Source organism: Oryctolagus cuniculus, chromosome 2 (assembly GCF_964237555.1).
Source record: "Oryctolagus cuniculus chromosome 2, mOryCun1.1, whole genome shotgun sequence".
NCBI lineage: Eukaryota > Metazoa > Chordata > Mammalia > Lagomorpha > Leporidae > Oryctolagus > Oryctolagus cuniculus.
In genome coordinates, this window is record NC_091433.1 from 95419484 (window position 1) to 95438540 (window position 19057).

The 19057-nt window shown below is 40.1% G+C and overlaps 1 pseudogene; it reads right to left on the reverse strand.

The window, feature by feature from the left end:
- Positions 1-219: 219 nt before the first annotated feature.
- Positions 220-19057, reverse strand: part of LOC127488229 (NIF3-like protein 1 pseudogene) — a 61348-nt pseudogene continuing 42510 nt past the window's right edge.

Sequence of the window (19057 nt, forward strand, 5' to 3'; positions counted from 1 at the left end):
TTAGATTTGTGATTAGAGTTATAGATAGGGTTAAGACTATTGTTAGGCCTAGGGATAGAGCTAGGATTAGGGATAAGTTTAGGTGTAGGGCTAGGGATAGAGTTAGAGCTGTGGTTTTATATACATTTTTTATATATATAATATATATGTTTTATATATGGTTATAAATATATATGTTTACATATCTATATATAATATATAGAGAGAGCTGTGGTTATATATAACATACAGTTATAGTTGAAGTTAGGGTCATCATCACTAGGATGAAGCTTAGTCTTTGGTTAGCATGATGGTTAGTTTAAGGCTGGTGTTAGATATAGCATTAAAGTTAGCATCAGGACTATGGGTAAGTTCACACTGAAGGCTAGTTTGTTTTAGGGTTAGGCCTAAGCAGAAAGATAGGATTAGTGTTGGGGCGAGATTTAAAATTAGTTTAAGATTAGGGTTATATTTAGTTCTATGGTAAATTTTAGAGTTAGAGCCAGAGTTAGGACTATGGTTAGAGCTAGTGTGATAGTTAAAGTTAGGACTATGGATAGGTTTTAGGCCAGGGTTAGGGTTAGGGTTAATGCAGGGTTAGGTTTAAGTTTTGGTATTAGTGTTAGTGTTAGAGTTGGGGCTCAGATTAGGATTAAGGTTAATGCTTGAGTTATTAAGGCTAAAGTTAGGCATAGGATTAGAGTTTAGATTGGGTTAAAGCACCATGTTGGGATACAATTAGGATTTTGGCTAAGTATAGAGTTAAGGTAAGGTTATGGTTAACATGAGGGCCAAATTTAGGGTTAATGCTTTGTCTAGGGATAGACATAGTATTAGGCTTCAGAATTGGTTTACATCTAGGATTAGGTTTAGGGTTAGGGCTAGGACTAAGGCTAGGGCTAGGGCCAGGGTAAGGATTAGGGCTTGGGCCAATGTTATTAATTTGGTTTATTTTTATAAAATGAAAAGCAATAAAGACATAGTAATATGAGTAGCAATCATATTTTTAAAAATTCCTCCTAATAAATATCATGTTGATTCTAAAACTGAGGTGAAAGACTGGAATTTAGGATTTAGGTGGATCTACAGAACATGGACACAGAGACAGACCATATCATCCCAAACTGGCTTCTGCCTAAAAATAGGTGTTCAATTCCAAGTTTTAAAGGACATTTTAAAACTAACCAATGGCAGAGATATCTAGGTTAACACATCCCAACTATAATTAAGCTAAGGAGAAAATTACTTGGTTACTTCCCAAGAATCTTTAGTAAACTGATTTTAGTTGATCTTTCTTAATATTTGCTCTTCATTAATGATAGTTCAGTTATTTCCTTATGAACTATAAAACATTTGTTGAACCAGATAAACTAGAAAAGATAATATAAGGGCAGTTCAAAAGGTTTGCAGAAAATGGAGTTAAAAGTTGTTTATTTTGTGAAATTTTTAATCTATGCAGTTTTCTCAAAATAAACATTTCCATGAACTTTTTGAAGCATCCTCATACATCTTAAGATACTCTTCCAGAAAGATATATCAACTCCACTGACTCATGTTACACATCCACATGAGTGGAGATGCAATCTGTAGGTTGTATCATCTTGATGTTTCTGTATGCCTTATACCACACAAAGAAGATCCCTGTCTGTCTCTGACAAGTTAATATTAATCTTATTCTCCAAGTGGGCACCCAGAATATCACAAAGGTCAGAAGGAAAGCCTTTTCAGTGTTACTGTGTTCACAGAGGATGGCATTTATTCCTTAGGAAGTAGCATCCAGACCATCATAATGGGACATTCCACTGTGAGGTACAGGTCTGCTTCCACATCCTGTAGGATGCTGCTCCCAGAACCAGCACACAGGGCCACAGCCTTGACTCACGATGCTAAGGTCCTTCCTACCCCAAGAGCTAAGTAAATATGAGTTAGTTTGAGATATCTTCTGATTCGCTCAATCATGGTTGCCAGGGCAACTGATTCATCCAGGGTGCATGATCGACCCATTCCAGTATGTAGAGCAAAGGCTTCTGCAGTGACAGAATTTCAGTTCTCTGGTAAAGTTATCTGTTTTGAGAGAGCTGAGCCATCACCTGCATCAAAGTCTTCTCAGTACAATTCAGGCTGATCCTTATTTTTCTCTTCATCAATCCTAGCAGAAAAAGAAGTGACAGGAACACCTTCAACTTCTCTCACTGCAGACACAACTTTGTCCATATCTTGGGTATGCTTAATGTTGAATTGTACTCAGTGGTTCCCTCTATAGGATAGTCATGAGTTTTGGAAGGATATATATGCCTGGATGTGCAGGCTCCAAGCCCTTTGGAAAACCACTTTTTCAATCCCTGGGGTGCAGCATCATAGGCTGTGTGAAGAGAGTAGATGCCAACTCTGTTCTCCAAAGTCTGGAACACCAGGCGCTCCTTCCAGGACATCCAGGTAATATGCTTTATGTGTAGGAAAATAGGTGGAAGGTAGGAAAAGATGAGATCTGCCTTCTTATGCAGAGCCTCCTCCATCACCTTCTCAGTCAAGTCATTGGTCAGGAAGAGTGTATTTATAGTTTGTGGTGGGCTTGGTTCCACCAGCAATCCAATACTGTTCCAACTCTCAGCAGAAGACAGGGATGCAAAGTCATTCAAGGAGGAAATGAGAGTCTTCAGACCCATGAAGAAACAGGAAGAATTGCAGTTCAGAGATTACATAAACCAGACTGTCATGGGGACCAGGCGTAAGCAAGATGACAACATACAGCAATTTTTGGGCAAAACTCAATTTGAGTCCAGGTACATCTCCATAGCCTTTAATCTGTCTTTTTACATTGGCTTTTGTTTTCTAAACATCATTTTTCTTTTTTTTTCTTCTTTTTTTTATTTAGTAAATATAAATTTCCAAAGTACAGTTAATGGATTACAATGGCTTCCCCTCCCCATAATTTCCCTCCCACTCACACCCCTCCCATCTCCCGCTCCCTCTCCCAGTCAATTCACGTCAAGATTCATTTTCAATTATCTTTATATACAGAAGATCGATTTAGTATATATTAAGTAAAGATTTCATCAGTTTGCACCCACACAGAAACACAAAGTGTAAAATACTGTTTCAGTACTGGTTATAGCATTAATTCACATTGGACAACACACTAATGACAGACACCACATGATAAACATAATTTTTCAAGTTGTTGTATACTTGGATCACAGAACAATTTGTAAGATGAATTTTTTAACGTGCATTGCTAAAAATGTTCTGCGTGAAGCTAATTGTCAACTTTATTAAGGAGGATTGCTTTCTGTCCACCTAGTGCAAAAATAAAATCAAGTAATGAAAAAAATGAGTTTACAAATTTAAAGGCAAAGAAACAGAAAGATCTGAAATTAGACCTGATAGAAAATGAGGAGTCCAACAAAAATCCCGTTATGTTGATTTAAGACATGGCTGGCTTGTACTAATACCATATACAAATAAAAAAGAAGAATGAATGCTGCAAGTTTCATTTGAGATTCATCAAATGTGAGGTATTATTTGAACAGCTACAAAGAAGCATTCAAGATGGAGAAGGAACTATAGTCTAAAGGTCATGGAAGACCTTCATACTGGAAAGAGAAGTGTCTGATTACAGATGGCAAAATCAGTCAGTCAGAATCAGAGATTGGGATGAATGGGAGATTAGAGGGAATACCTCAATTGGTAATGTTAAGGAGAATGCAGATGGTTTCAGGAGGAAAATACAAGAAACCATCAGTGGAGTTTTGATAGAAACAGAGAGGAATTACCAGGGGAAAATAATATATAGTGCTTTCAAATATGACAAAGAAAAACATTTAAAGGGGCATTATGCATTTAGTGTAGTGGTTATGATGCCTATTTTTTTTGACAGGCAGAGTTAGACAGTGAGAGAGAGAGAGACAGAGAAAGGTCTTCCTCCCATTGGTTCATCCCCAAATAGCCATTACAGCCATCGCGCTGTGCCAATCCAAAGCCAAGAGCTAGATGCTTCTTCCTGGTCTCCCATGTGGGTGCAGGGGCCCAAGCACTTGAGCCATCATCCACTGTCTTCCTGGGCCACAGCAAAGAGCTGGACTGGAAGAGGAGCAACTGGGACAGAGCTGGCACCCCAACCAGGACTAGAACCTGCAGTACTATTGCCGCAGGCTGAGGATTAGCCTAGTGAGCTGCGTTGCTCGCCTATGATGCCTATTAAGATACCCTGGTTCTACTTTAGAGTGCCTGGAAGTGACTTCCAGAATCAATTAATTAGGCTTCTATCACACCTCTGAGAGACTGGGACTACATTTCTGGCTCTTGTATTCAGTCTTGGCCCAGGTCTGGCTGCTGTGGGTGTTGAGGAATGAATTAATGAAAAAAAGTGTTCTCTCTACCTATATGTCTCATTCTACCTAGCTCCCTTTCTCTTGAAGATAAAAATAGTTTTAGACATGACAAAAGATTCAATTAATGCAATGATTAGAGAATAGCCTTTGGCTCTCACTATAGTTTATGTTACTGGTGTTTCAGGACTTCAATTAAGACTAATTTGAAACCAGTGCCACGGCTCAATAGACTAATCCTCCACCTAGCGGTGCCAGCACACTGGGTTCTAGTCCCGGTCAGGGCGCCAGATTCTGTCCCGGTTGCCCCTCTTCCAGGCCACCTCTCTGCTATGGCCCGGGAGTGCAGTGGAGGATGGCCCAAGTGCTTGGGCCCTGCACCCGCCTGGGAGACCAGGAGAAGCACCTGGCTCCTGCCTTCAGATTGGTGCAGTGTGCCGGCTGCAGGGCACCGGCCGCAGCAGCCATTGGAGGGTGAACCAATGGCAAAGGAAGACCTTTCTCTCTGTCTCTGTCTCTCTCACTGTCCACTCAGCCTGTAAAATAAACAAAAGACTAATTTGAGTAGGTTAAAATTCAAATGTATAATAGAATGATTTTCCTGAAAATATAACATTAAAAAGTGTCTGCACAACCTACATTAATAGACTGAGAGAAATGCATGGAGAGTTATTTAAGGCCACACAATAGATTCTGTCCTCCACATACTCCTGGTCTTATCTATACATAAGTACAGGCTCCAAAAGCTCTCAAATATCATACTGTTTTAGCAATTCCAAAATAACCTAAATAACCTGTTTATGTTTTTTTTTAATTTGACAGGTAGAGTTAGACAGTGAGAGAGTAGTCTTCCTTCTGTTTGTTGGTTAAGCCCCCAGATGGCAGCTATGGATGGCACTGTGCTGATCTGAAGCCAGGAGCCAGATGATTCCTCCTGGTCTCCCATACAGGTGCAGGGGCCCAAGCACTTGGGCCATCCTCCACTGCCTTCCTGGGCCACAGCAGAAAGCTGGACTGGAAGAGGAGAAACCAGGACTAGAACCCATATGGGTTCTAGTGCCCATATGAGATACTGGCACCACAGGCGGAGGATTAACCAACTAAGCCATGGCACTGACCCCTGTTTATGTTTTAACACTAGGTAATTCTTGGCTCTGCAGCATATTGAGTGTTTATTTCCAGCCTTGAACTAAAACACTATGCACAACATCATCTTTATGACTCATAAAGGTTCTGTTTCAGAATACATCTCATAGGTATTTAGCAAATTTCCTCTTAATTTTTAAATTGAAATGTAACAAATATGTCTTTTTGCTATAGCATCAGAAAGACAAGAGACTCTCTAAAGCCATACCACCCTGAACCTCCCAACCCCAATCTCATCTGATCTTGGAAACTAAGATGGGTCAGGCCTGGTTAGTACATGGGTGGGAGAAAGACAAGATACTAATTTGCTCTCAGCTTACATGGCTCTATTGTCTTTTAACCATGCCAACTTTATCTTGTTCATGTGCATTCTCTAATGATGAATGTTGTGTTTGCCTTTCCATTTTAATTAACAAATTTTCATAGAGGTCCTAAAGCACAATATAAAATGAACTGAGGAATGATGAAGTAAGCAAGTTACTGAGATATATTAATTTCTCTGGTCTTAGAAACATGTAGACATGTAGAAGTCAATAGAACTATACCTGGAAGAGAAAATGAAAGTAGGTGGTAGTGAGAGAACTGGTCAGGATTGTACCTACATTCCACTGTGCAAAACAAGATTATGATAGAAATGTATACAGACTTACAGATAGATAAGCTGGAAGAACAAAAACAATAAACCTCCCTCTGCAATAATAGTGTTTTACCCGTGATTACAGGCTGGAAAGACATTCTTGAAAGGGCACTCACAGTTTATTAATTGGTAAAGATTAAACACAACTTAGTTTCATGAAGACACTCATTTGCTACTGGTTTTGTAAAAAAAATAAAGTTAGTAAAGATAACATAATTTTAAGAATTATTATCCAAATAAATTACAGAATTCCAAAGAAAGATCATGAGTCTCTCACAACTGAACAATGGAAAAATAATTCAATGATATTAACTATGTTCCTCTTAATACAGGGATACCCTTGGGATGCCATGTTAGCATTTTTCAATAGAGTATCTCCAGATTTTATATACCTGAAATTCCATAAAAAGCATGCATGTTGGAGGATTCCAAGATGGTGGAATAGGGAAGCGCATATACTAGTGGTAACTAGTTTCAAAAAGTGTTGGAAGTACATTATTGGGGAAGAGTTAGAGAAAACAGTGGTGGAAATTCTACAGGAGAGAAACACCATGGATCAGTGTGGAAGATGCAGACATGCAGCATGAACACAGACACAACATGATGCCAGCAGCCAAGAGGAGGAGAAAGCACCAGCTTTGGAGAGTGAGGTGAGATCAGACTGCAGCAACCCATACCACTGGTGATATAGACAGAGCGAGACTTTGACATGAGTCTGGCCTGGAGCTCTGAGGGGAAAGTGTACCCACTGACCCAGTAAAAAACTAGGGGGGGCATGTTTCTCTCACTACATTCACTAAGCAATGGTGCCCAATATCAGTTGAGAGAAGATGGGCACTAATTTGGACAGAAACAGAAGCTCTTGTGCACGTGCCCAGCACCTGGCTGAGACAAGATGCCATCTACTACCAGTACCAGTGGCAGCAGCTTCAATGTATGCAACTTGCAACTGGTGGGGAGAAGGAAGCATTTGGTTGGTGGCTATTGTGCATGTGTGAGATCCAGAGATTCTAACAGAAGGAAAACTCCATGTTTCACACTGACTTTGAGTCTGGCTGGGCAAGTTGACTAGAGTCTGTGCACCCACATATTACTGAGGTCCCCCCAATCTCTCAACATGTCATGGGCTCCAGTGCTCAAACTGTTGAGGCTCTGGGAATGTCTCTGCCTCTCTGTGAATGAGACAGTCTAGCAAGGTGGATCAAATCCTCAGCACCCATTGACAGTGGGAGCCCTGTGTGCTGAGACTGTGGAAACTCTGTGACTGCATAATAAGGCACAGGATATAGCTGGTTCTCTGGACAACCAATGTGAACTGCTCTATAGGCACTTATCAAAAGAGAAAATTTTAAAAACCACAGGCAAGTGAAAAATGCTCAATATCACTAGTCACCAGAGAAATGCAAATCACAATCACAATGAAGTTTGACCTCACCCCTGTCAGAGTGGCTCTCATACAGAAATCAACAATCAACAAATGCTGGACAGAATGTGGGGAAAAGGCATCTTAATCAACTTTTGGTGGGAAAGTAAACTAGCATAGCTATTGTGGAAGACATATGGAGACACGTCAGAAACTTGAATGTAGATATACCATATGACTCAGCAATCTTAATCCTGGGAATTAATCTAAGTGAAATGAAATAGGCATATTAGGGGCCAGCACTGTGGTACAGTAGGTTAATGCCCTGGCCTGAAGTACTGGCATCCCGTATGGGCACCAGTTCTAGTCTTGCCTGCTCCTCTTCTGATCCAGCTCTCTGCTATAGCCTGGGATAGCAGTGGAAGATGGCCCAAGTCCGTGGGCCCCTGCACCACATGGGAGACCTGGAGGAAGCTCCTGCCTTCTGGCTTCAGATCAGTGCAGCTCTGGCCATTGCAGTCATCTGGGGAATGAACCAGCGGGTAGAAGACCTCTCTCTCTGTCTCTACCTCTCTCTGTAACTCTGTATTTCAAATAAATTAATTATATATTTAAAAAAAGAAATAGGCATATGAAAGAGCTATCTGTATCCTCATGTTCATTGCAGCTCAATTAACAATAGCTAAGATATGGATTCAACCTAGATGTCCATCAACTGATGACTGGATAAAAAAACAACTACTCAGCTATAAAATATAATGAAATCCTTTGTTTTGCAACACAATGAATACAATGAAAAACCATTAAATTTAGTGAAATAAGCCAATTCAAAAAAGACAAATACCTTATGTTCTCCTTGATCTGCGGTAACTAATAGAGCAGCAAAAAATGGAATGTATAGGAGTGAAATTGACATTTTGAGAGTTTATGATTGTTTATAGCCCTTGTCTCTGCTGCTGAACAACAGTGCTGTACTCTTTACTTAGTATACGGTGAATCTTAAGAGTAAAAAGTCCACTGAAAGTAGATCAGTGTAGAAAGTAAGAGAAGTAGGGCTGACACTGTGGTGTAGTGGGGAGAACTGTGCCCAGTTTCAGTCCCGGAGGCTCCACTTCCAGTCCAGCTCCCTGCTAATGTGTCTGGAAAAGATCAGATCACTCAGGGGCTTGGGCCCCTGTAACCACGTGGGAAACTTGGAAGAAGCTCCTGGCTCCTGGCTTTGGACCAGCCCATCTCCAGCCATCGCAGCCATGTGGGGAGTAAACCAGTGGATTGAAGATCTCTCTCTGTCTCTTCCTTCCTTTGTCTTTGTAACTTTGCCTTTCAAATAAAAAATGAATGGATCTTTAAGGAAAAATAAGACAGGGAATTAGAGAGAAAGGATGAGAGGGGATGTGTGGGTGGGAGAGAGGATAAGGTGGGAAGTATCACTATGTTCCTAAATCTGTATATATGAAATATGTGAAATCTGTTTACCTTAAATTAAAAAAAATTAAAAACTTACATTTAATTTCAATAGCTGTGAAATAGAATAACTACAATAAAAAATTCTACTTGTAGGCCAAATAAATTGGAATAGTAATAAAAATGCAATATGATTTTAAAAATGGTCTGACTTTAACATGTATCGTCCCAGATGATGTATTGAAAACCTAATACCTGGGACTCGTGCTGTGGCACTGTGGGCTGAGCCTCTGCCTGTGGTGCCAGTATCCCATATGTTACCAGTTCATGTACTGGCTGATCCTCTTCCAATCTAGCTCTCTGCCACTTGAGAAAGCAGTGGAGAATGACCCAAGTGCTTTGACCCCTACATTGATATAGGAGACCTGGAGGAAGCTCCTAACTCCTAGGTTCAGACTGGCCAAGCTCCAGCCATTGTCACCATTTGAGTAGTGAACCATCAGATGGAAGACCTTTCTCTCTGCCTCTCCCTCTCTCTGTCTGTAGCTCTACCTTTCAAATAAACAAAATCTTTAAAAAAATCCCCAAGACAATAGTTTCAACCCTCAGGAACAGATTGACACCAATTTTGAAAGGACCTTGAGGTGATAAGTTTTATCTCTTACACTCTCTCTCATCATGTGATGACTTCTGCCAAGTTAAGTAACAAGAATATGGCCCTCTCCTGATGGGGCCTCTTGATCATGGACTTCTCATATGACTGTAAGATACACTTTTTCTTTATAAATTACACATTGTACACTGGTTTTGTAACAACACAAAACAGACTAAGACTGAAAATAGATCAATACATATTTTCTCATCTTTAGGAAAGAGAGAAGGAAAATGGAGAGGCAGCATGTGGCTTAGCAGGTTAAACTGCTGCCTGGAGTGCTGGCATCCTATTTGGGAACTGATTCTAGTCCTGGCTTGCTTTACTTCTGATAACTCCTTATTAATATGCCTGGAAAAGGAACAAAAGATGCCCTAAGTACTTGAGAGTGTGCACTCATGTGGGAGAATTGCATGAAGATCCTGACTCCTGGCTTCAGCTTGACCCAGCCCTGGACATAGCAGCCATTGGTGAGTGAACCAATGGATGGAATATTCTCATTCTCTCTCTCTCTCTCTCTCTCTCTTTCTCTCTCTTTCTCTCTCTTTCTCTCTCTCTCTTTCTCTCTTTCTCTCTCTTTCTCTCCTTGTCTCCTCCCCTCTCTCTGTAATACTGCCTATTAAATAAATTAATCTTTAAAAAAAACAGAACACTAGCTTCTGGAGGACATCATGTTAATTAAAAAAAAGAGAAGGAAAATGCACAGAACTTTAGAAAGCCATGAGAGTATTAATTTTTTATTTTAAAATTCTTTAAAGATTTATTTATTTGAAAGTCAGAGTTACACAGAGAAAGAAGGAGCAGCAGAGAGAAGGGTCTTCTACCTGCTGGTTCACTCCCCATCTGGCTGCAACAGCTGGAGCTGCACTGATTTGAAGCCAGGAGCCAGGAGCTTCTTCCAGGTTTCCCAAGTAGGTGCAGGAGCCCAAGGACTTGGGCCATCTTCTATTGCTTTCCTAGGCCACAGAGAGAGCTGAATTGGAAGTGGAGCAGCTGGGACTTGAACCGGTGCCCATATGGATGCCAGCACTGCCAGCAACAGGCTTACCGGTTATGCCACAGCACTGGCCCCATTTTTTTATTAATTTAGTTCATGTCTGTTTTCTAATGAGAATAGGGAAGGATTTTTTTTTAATATTTATTTATTTGAAAGGCAGATTTACAGAGAGGCAGAAGGAGAGGGAGAGGGAGATGGAGAGGGAGAGGGAGAGAGAGAGAGAGAGAGAGAGAGAGAGAGAGAGAGGTCTTACATCCACTGGTTCACTCCCCCAAGCAGCTACAAACAGTCAGAGCTGAGGCAATCTGAAGCCAGGATCCAGAGCTTCTCCTGGGCCTCCCATGTGATTGCAGCGTCTCAAGGACTAGGGTCATCTTCCACTGCTTTCCAAGGCCATAGCAGAAAGCTGGATGGGAAGTGAAGCAGGCAGAACTTGAACCAGCATCTATATGGGATTCCAGCACTGCAGGCAGTGGCTTAACCCACTATGTCACAGTGCCAGGCCCATGAGATTATTTAGCAACCAACGTAAGAAGCATACTTCAAAGAGTTTGCAGAAAATTGAATTGAAAATAAGAGAAGACTGAAAATAAGCTTAAGAATAATTAAGTAATAACCTTACTGGAGAAAAATTAATTTTCTTTAATCTTGGAAATATATAGATGTACTTATGATTGTAACTGGAAGAGAAGATGAATGGAGAGAGTTGTGATTGGTTCACCCTTCGATTCCAATGTGCAAAATAAAATTATTATTGAAATGAATTGGAAGTGGAGTATCCAGGACTTCAACTGGTTCCCATATGGGATGCTGGCACTGCAGGCAGTGGCTTTACCCACTATGTCACAGTGCCAGCCCCTATGTATAAATCTTATGGCATCAGTAGAGACATTATGTCATATTATCCATTCTACATGAACAGGGAATGGTGATGTGAATATGTGAAAATACTCAATCCATGCATGATGATATAAAGTATTCATGGACAAAAATTGTGTAACTTTTAGATATAGAAAGATACACATATTAAGTGATTTTGTAAAGATGAGTTTAGTTAGACCACTATAAATACACTAGTCATATGCTCTGTCAGATGCAGCCATAGGATCTTCAAATGTTTGGAGTTACCAAGCTTACATCCTTAACCAGAAGACGTGGTGAATGAGAATTTAGAGTCTTTTTTAATGTATGATTAAATGAATAACTACATTGAACTGGAAAATATGAATAAGAGGTTGGTATTATTTGAAGTGGGTCCAATAGAGGGGGAATCATCTTGCAGTACTATAAATGAGTCATATAGAACAATAGTGTGAATAAGCTAGAAGGTGATATTCCAGATAAAATTTGCATCTGATATGTAACCCTAAAGATGTACATGTTTAGGATTCTGAGCTTTGAAAAGAAGTACACATGAATGCAAATTCTTACCATGTTATATTTTGCAACGCAATTTTGTTATATTACTAAAACTTTGACCTACATTTCTCCTCACATGGAATCAAGAATTCAATCCATAAGTAGAGGTGTACTTCAAAGATTAAATAAAAAAATATACAAAACCCCATGGATATGCTTTTAATTAAACAGCATTTGAAAAACTTGTTCTCTTGCCATGGGTCATGGGACTCCAAATCCCATTAAGTTGGCAGGTACCAATGCCATCTTACTAGTCAAAGTGATCAGTTTAAGTTCATAGTTGATCATAAAGATAGGATTAAGTGTCAAAGAGATTATATAAATAAGATCAGTGCCTGCTAATAATAATTGATAGAATTAAAAAACAGAGAACAACCCAACATGGGAAATAGGATACACAGCAGACTTATAGAATTACAAATGCCCTAAACAGCACTCTGGCTTGAGAATCAGCCCTTAAGCCATTCAGATCTGGCTAAAAAGCCCATGAGAGTTTCTCAGGCATGGAAAGCCAAGAGACTCTGGCAAAAAATGACCTAAATGAAAGATCTCTATGAGTGAGATCCTGGTGGAAAGAAGGGGCCATCAAAGAAGGAGGTACCTTTCTCTGAAGGGAAGAGAGAACTTCCAGTTTGATTATGGACTTGTATAAATAAGGTCAGAGTTTGTGAACTCAAGAGACTTCCATAGCCTTGGCAGCTCATGACAAGAGGCTCGGGTGATCACTGACATCATAAATGAGAGTGTCAATTGTTAAATCAACAACAGGAGTCACTGTGCACTTGCTCCCCATGTAGGAACTCTGTCATTAATCTGTTGTACTATGAGAATTAACTGTAAAAGTAATCTTGAAACAGTACTTTATACTCTCCCTGTCTCCCTCTCTCCCCCTCTCCCTCTCTCTCTTCTGGAAAGTCTGACTTTCAGATAAGTAAATCAATAATTTTTTAAAAAAGAAACTAAGAAAGCAGAACAGATTCAAGAAAAAAAAAACAAATAAATATTTTAATAAGGACTCCAGAACAGACTATAATTGTGATACTACTGCACTTTTGTCACTATGATGTACTAAAAGAAAAATAATTAATGTATATATTTTTTGATAGGCAGAGTGGACAGTGGGAGAGAGAGACAGAGAGAAAGATCTTTTTTCTCCATTGGTTCACCCCCCAATGGCTGCTGCAGCCGGCGCACTGCACTGATCCGAAGCCAGGAGCCAGGTGCTTCTCCTGGTCTCCCATGCGGGTGCAGGGCCCAAGGAATTGGGCCATTCTCCACTGCACTCCCAGGCCACCGCAGAGAGCTGGACAGGAAGAGGAGCAACTGGGACAGAATCTGGTGCCCCATCTGGGACTAGAACCCGGTGTGCTGGCGCTGCAGGTGGAAGATTAGCCTATTGAGCTGTGGCGCCAACCAATGTATATTATCATGTACTAATTTGAATGATTGATTATTGGTAGTTAGAATTTAGTTTTAAATGAAAATATTTCTTTTTTTTGAAAATAACTTATTTTTCATTTTATTTTTGGGAATATAAATTACATATATAATATATATATATATATATATATATATATATATATACAGAAACTGAAATCACTCATATACATATATGTAGGTATGAGTATCTTTTGCTGTGTTTCATATCCACCATTATCTCTTAAAGTTACTTTAAATCTTGTTAATTTCCCTTTACTTTTGTTCAGTTTTCTCCTTTCTGTCCTGGTTGCTCCTTTTCCAGTCCAGCTCTCTGCTGTGGCCCAGGAAGGCAGTGGAGGATGACCCAAGTGCTTGGGCCCCTGCACCTGCATGGAAGACCAGGAGGAAGCAACTGGCTCCTGGCTTTGGATCAGCACAGCACGCTGGCCATAATGGCCATTTTGGGGTGAACCAATGGAAGGAAGACCTTTCTCTCTCTTAATCTCACAAAGTCATGTGAATAGAAGGCATATCTGATTTATTCTAATAGGTCTTCCTAAAATTTACAAATTTTTTTCTGACAACAGTGAATTTGGCTCATCATAGAAAATTCTTTGAAGGCTCTTGTTAAACTCTTTGAAAAAGTAAATTTTACTGCATGAATCTACAAGAGGTAAATTTTTGATTTATAGAACATTGGAAAACCAATATGCTTAGTCTCTAATTTCTGATTTACTTTATAAAACAGAAATTACACAGATAAATTTCACTTCTTTTTTTTTTAAATTTTTACTTACTTATTTGACAGACAGGAGAGAGAGACAGAGAGGTCTTCCTGGTTCACTCCCCAGTGGCCACAATGGTCAGAGCTGGGCCAATCCAAATCCAGGAGCCAGGAGATTTTTCTGGGTCTCTCACATGCGTGGTCCAAGCACTTGGGCCACCATCCACTGCTTTCCCAGGTCATTATCACAGAGTTGGATTGGAAATGGAGCAGCCAAGACATGAACTGGCACCTGTATGAGATACCAGTGCCACAGGCAGAGGCTTAATGACTATGGCACACACCAGTCCCCACTTTATCTAAATTTACAGTAAACCCATGAGTTGCACCACAACACAGCTTTCCTTCCTTCCTTCCCTCCTTCTCTCCTTCCCCCCTTCCTCCCTCCCTCCCTTCCTTCCTTCCTTCCTTCCTTCCTTCCTTCTTTCTTTCTTTCTTTCTTTCTTTCTTTCTTTCTTTCTTTCTTTCTTTCTTTCTTCTTTCTTCCTTCCTTTCTTTCTTTCTTTCTCTCTCTCTTCTTTCTTTTTTCTTCTTTCTTTTTCTTTCTTTCTTTTTGTTAATTTTTCTGTTTCATGAAGCTTGCACATTGCACCTAAGGACATGGACCAGGGAGAGAGATTTATGATTACTGTGTGCAAGAACTCTACTCTTGAGGGTCAAAGCATCTGACAAGGAAGCTCTCCTAGATTAACTCCTCAAACACCTCTCTCAATAACAAGAGAGAGAAGGTGTGCTAACTGGAGAGCATCTTTGGTTTAATTAACTCTAGGAGGTCTGAGTGTTGCTGGGGTCCTTTTGTTCATGAAGAATTAATATGTCTGGATTAGTTTAAAATATATGTGAATTACCTTAGTAACTGTTATAGAGATGCTTGATCAAAAAATAAAAATAAAAATCTTACCCCAGACATCCAAGTCTAAGCATTGACCCTCCTTCTTAGGAAATAAATACCTGTGTTGTGATTACTGTCTAGAAGTCAGGAATAATACTTGTGTAACAGAAGTTACAAAAACAGAAGTTTCTTTCATTCTAAATTAAATAAAAATGCCATATTTGTGGAAAACAAAACAAAACAAACAAAAATAATGGGTCATGAATCATTTGAATGTGACTATTCAACATTAGAGGGCTCCGTAGGGTCAATTATATTTTCCCAATCATTGACATCTGATTCCCCACTGTTTCCAGCTGCTCTTCTGGGAAAGAAAATCTGCTTCATTTGCAGGATACTTAAGTCCAGCACTGGAGGAAGCATAATTGAAAGAGCCCACAGCTGAGATAAAGGCATAAAGACACTTGCTTCCATGTGAGAGTGACTGAGAATACTGTCTTGATTGCATAAAAGTCATCATGAAGAGGATCAAGGACCTCTGCATCTCCAAGTGTATTTCTACCTCCCAGCTGTGAACCCAGAATAGGGCATCCATTGATTAAACAATGATTCCATACTTCTGTGTGGTGCTTCTCTGTTTAACATTGCCTGCTGAAATCTTGTCCCCATATACCTTTTTTTTTTTTTGACAGGCAGAGTGGACAGTGAGAGAGAGAGAGAGACAGAGAGAAAGGTCTTCCTTTTGCCATTGGTTCACCCTCCAATGGCCGCCATGGCTGGCGTGCTGCGGCCGGCGCATCACGCTGATCTGATGGCAGGAGCCAGGTGCCTCTCCTTGTCTCCCATGGGGTGCAGGGCCTAAGCACTTGGGTCATCCTCCACTGCATTCCCTGGCCACAGCAGAGAGGTGGCCTGGAAGAGGGGCAACCACCGGGACAGAATCCAGTGCCCCAACCGGGACTAGAACCCGGTGTGCTGTCACCGAAAGGCAGAGAATTAGCCTAGTGAGCCGCAGCACCGGCCCCCCATATACTTTTACCCAGCATGATTTGTCTTAATTTTTTCACTTCTCCCTGAGAATATTCAACAATTTGCACACTGTGCTCTACATTTGACACACTGATAGCACTTTCTTTTTGTGTGCACTGTAAGCCTGATAAATTGCTCTAATGATTTTTATTATTTCATCATTGTAAAAATGCCAGTATCATGTTGTTTAATAAGTTTGGCATAACACTGAAAGGTGTTTGACACTGAAGACACTGTGTTTTTGCTTGCTAGTATTACCTAGGTTGGGAGTAGTGATATCTTCTGATTATACCTTCAAATTGAACTAAAGAGAGCCTAAATTCTAAAACAGGAATAAAATTGCTAATAGTGGAGGTGAAGCTGATGAGAAGGAAGACAAGATTGTGCACTCTGGTGGTGTGAGTGAGGTGTTTATGGGTGATCTGTTCCTTATATAAAACCTGCTGCTGCAGGTTTGCCAAGTTAGGTACCACTCAGTAACCTTCTTTCATGTATCTTTAAGAATTCTGTCTCAAATCTCTCCCTTAATTTCACTTTCACAGTTATGGAAAACAAAGTTTTGAACAAAGCTGATGGTTATGGATTTAAATTATTTGCAGAAATTCTTTCTTTCTAATGCATGGATCACTGATGCTGAAAGTTTCCTCTTATCTCTCCCAGCAAGAATCCTTAATGGCCCACACTGCTGCTGGTGCTGTAGAAACTTACAGTGCTGAAGGTGTAGTCCGAAATTGAGGCTGTCATGATGAAATTCTCTGAGTGCACTATTTTAATATTAGGCAGTGGGTTAACGCCCTGGCCTGAAGTGCCAGCATCACTTATGTGCGCCGCTTCAAGACCTGGCTGCTCCACTTTTGATTCAGTCTCTGCTATGGCCTGGGAAAGCAGTAGAAGATGGCCCAAATTCTTGGGCCCCTGCACCCATAAGTGAGACACAGAAGAAGCTCCTGGCTCTTGGCTTCTGATTGGCACAGCTCCAGCCATTATGGCCAATTGGGGAGTGAACCATTAGATGAAAGACCTCTCTCTCTGCCTCTCCTCTCTCTGTGTTACTCTGACTTTTGAATAAATAAATCTTTTTTTAAAAAGTTATTTGGCATATCACCTTTACTATAAAAATCACATCTGAGCAAGTTTTCGGCTCTGGATGCAACAGACTGTCACTGGCTAAGTGGTAATTACAGTGTAATGACATCTTCCAGATGTCAGCAGAACCCACCAGCACAGCCCCTTCTCTGTGATGACACCACTCCACATGCCCACCGCTCTCCTGCATGCTGCTCTTGAGCTCTAGCCTTTTAGTTTGCAACCAACCAACCACAGTTGGCTCTAATCACACATGTCATGTTGCAAATATCACATGTTTGAGAAAGAACTTACTGTTACAGACCCACTGGTGTTTGGGGACAGGGATGGCTGAACACACCCTGGCACCTGCTGCTAAGAAGTGACACAAAGGGCCCCAGATCTCAGAGCTTGCCCTTTGAGTGTTTACAGCATCTCTTGGTTTGGTTTGAAGAGGTCAATTATTTCTGAGTTTTCAGTCCAGCGATCTGACAGCTACCAAGAAATTAATTCTCCCATTCCTTAATCAGGCATTTGAAATTTATTAGCAATATGTGTATTTCTTCATCTTTGAATAATGACTACTTCTCTGAAGAGAACAGTGAGAGACACCAGGCAGGTTTTCTCTGGTAGGGTAAATCATACTTAGTAATATATGATTCAAATTAGTAGATCATTTTCCATTTTGACTTAAAGATCCTACCAGTTTCTGCTTACTACGTTGTCTTCAGAACTCTTTCACATTAAATATGACTAATATGCATTTCCATATTTTGAAAGAGAGTATACAAACATCTCACAGCTTTTAATAAAACTTTCCTTTTCCCTTTTGCAGCAAATAGGCAAAGTCAGTTCAACACACCAGTATGAGAGGGGGAAAAAACTCAACAAATTAAAATAATATTCAAACCACAGCATTAAGTATATCTACATCCAGCTCAGCATCAACATTTATAATATATCAATAATTTTATCAGATTTTCTCTGTAGGGAACCTTTTTTAATATGTTCAGATTATTTACAACTGTACAAGCAAAGCACACTCCCAAAGTGCACATATTTAATACGGTATCAACTATTTGCTTTTACAGGATTTTTCAACAATCAGAAAAAAGATCACCTGTTTAAGATCTTTAAGGTATATTACAAAAACTGCTGCTAGTTCTTTTACTGTGGTATGCTTACTCAGTAAAACTAGCGACAAAATACACACACAGTAACTGAATAATTCTGATCCACTCATGCCAACCCGGGGTGTCTCCATGAACTCTAAGCTGTCTTATACAAAAGTTAAAGCAAAGTCATTTTCAAGTTTAAATGCAATTCAAGCCTTTAAATATTGGATGGAAATAATTTTTTAAAAAACCATCAGTCTTGTTAAATAACATTTCATGGAATAAACTGCATGGTTACATGTAGCAGGAAATATTTTAATGTCTGCTGCTTAGAATAATTAAAGAAAAATGTTGGGGGCCAGCACCGTGGCTCACTTGGTTAATCTTCCACTGCAGCACTGGCATCCCATATGGGCACTGGGTTCTAGTCCTGGTTGCTCCTCTTCCAGTCCAGCTCTCTGCTGTGGCCCAGGAAGGCAGTGGAGGATGACCCAGGTACTTGGGCCCCTTCACCTGCATGGGAGACTAGGAGGAGGCATCAGGCTCCTGGCTTCAGATTGACATAGCTCTGGTCGTGGTGGCCATTTGGGGGGTGAACCAATGGGAGGAAGATGTTTCTCTCTGTTTCTCTTTCACTATATAACTCTATCTGTCAAATAAATAAATAAAAGAGAATAATTTTAGGCATTTTAAAACAAAATAATTTATATTCAAATTTATTATAAACTTGGTAACATTAGTGCATTCTTGTTCAGAAGTACAACACTTCTAGAAGTGAATCAACGAGACCCTCATCTTGGAGGTAAAAAGCGCAACAATTTTTGTCCTCCACCAGCCAAAGAGGGGAATAAAACCACAAACAGCATTCTCTCACCATTACATAACTTT